We start from the raw sequence: 1834 nt of genomic DNA, 5'->3' as shown, positions 1-1834 counted from the left end.
TCTGCGACCGTCTCCGATGGTATCGCTCGATCACGTTCACGCGGTACGTCGTTTACTATCCGATCTAGTACCTGGTCTGCCAACCGATTCACGACGACTGCTCACCGACGTACGAGGACGACGTCTGCTTCGGTTTCCACCTCGACCTCGTGTTCGACTTCGTCAGAAAGTACCTCTCCTGGCGATCGTCGTCCTGCTCAACTGCTGGCCGCTCATCTCGTACGGACTGTCGGTCTTCCGGCGAGCCTTGAAGTCCGTTCACCGGGAGATGGTGTACCAGCTGCACAGGTTGGATCCGGTCTCTTATACACATCTAGATGTGTATAAGAGACAGGCGGGAAGTGTGACTTGCAGAAAGTGCACGTCGTCTCTTCGTGATCGTCTTCTTCGAACGCGGCCGACATGCTTTCGTCCTTTTTGTCGATGAACGCCTTCTCGGCCGCCGTACGGTTTGCGGAGTGCATCCTGGCTCCCGCGCAAACGGCGGCTAACACGAGAACTGTCACGACGATGGCCACGCTGCATCCGATCATCTCCGGCGTACACGAACGGTTCTCTACGTCCGCGGACTTCGCCTTTCTCACGACACCCCACAGGTCCCAATTCAACATCGGAGTGAATTTTCGATCGATCTTCGTGTCTTCGCTTCCGATCGTCTCCAGCAGGGTTGAATCGGAGACGGCGATCGACCCCGAAGTTCTTTCCAGCACCACGGATCCTCCTACTACCCGTTCGACGGTCACCCGGTTCAGACGGATGGTGCCTTCGGAAAGAAGTGGAGACGCCCGGACCACGATTTTCGGGGGAGCCTCGACGTGAGTCTCGTTCGAGCCGTTCGTGTAACCCAAACGTTTTAAAGTCACGTTGAACACCCTGCCAACACCGGTCACGCGCACAGACGAAGAGAGATCGCCTCTCGCTCCGACGTACCCGTCGCAGCGGAACTCGAATCCTTCGACGTGCACGTGGCTGTCGATCAAGAAGACGTTGCATCCGTCCCGTCCGTCGGCGACCGCGATGATTCCCTCTCCGCACATCGGCAGCACGGTCACGTTCGACAGGAAGACGGGTCCCAGATCGTAAGGCAGGACGCTCAGCAACGACGACTTCTCGCAAGACGACTGATCTTCCGCCGACGCGTCGTCCGGCACGACCACGAACGTGTCCCTCCCTTTTGAACCGAACTTCAAATCTCCGAGACTTCCCGACTGCTTCCGGCACCGGCCCGGCGAAACCGATAGCAACATTAGAAATATTGCAGTCGTAATAAACATCGTAGCGGTCTTCGTCGTCACTCGATCAAACGCTAATCTTCATAGTGTATAAGTGTGTTTTCGAGGACACCGAGTTAACCAACCATGGACTTTTTCGCCCAAGATGAGTTGCGTTTGGCGCTGACGATAGGTCTTGCGGTCGCCGTATTGATCGTGAGCTTTTCCCTGCTGAGCTGCTGCCTTAAAAGGCGCATGGACAATTCAGGAAGCTACCGACCGGTCGTGAAGGAAGGTCGAAGCTCGTACTACACCAACAGACTGTCCGAAATTCACGCTCGGACTACGCTTGTTTGAATGTCGATTAAAAAAAAAATACGAAAAAAATAGAAATTGTCACCTTGCCTCGATCTTTCTATGTTAGCCTGTCACTCGCTCATTCAACGTCAAGTTCGCAAACTTTCACACACTAAAAAAAAAAAATCCGACAAAGTTTTTATGTATTTTTTCCCCTATCATTTATTTTTTTTGTCTAAATCTGAAATACATGAGATCGACATCATTCCACTACAACCTTCATTTTTTCAAGGGTCGTGAGCTCGTCCGCGTCGAACTCGCAATTT

This window comes from Anneissia japonica, unplaced genomic scaffold, assembly GCF_011630105.1.
Source record: "Anneissia japonica isolate Jap-2015-1 unplaced genomic scaffold, ASM1163010v1 scaffold9062_len35406_cov135, whole genome shotgun sequence".
NCBI classification, from domain to species: domain Eukaryota; kingdom Metazoa; phylum Echinodermata; class Crinoidea; order Comatulida; family Comatulidae; genus Anneissia; species Anneissia japonica.
The sequence above is the reverse complement of the archived record's forward strand: the minus strand, read 5'-3'. Positions refer to the sequence as shown.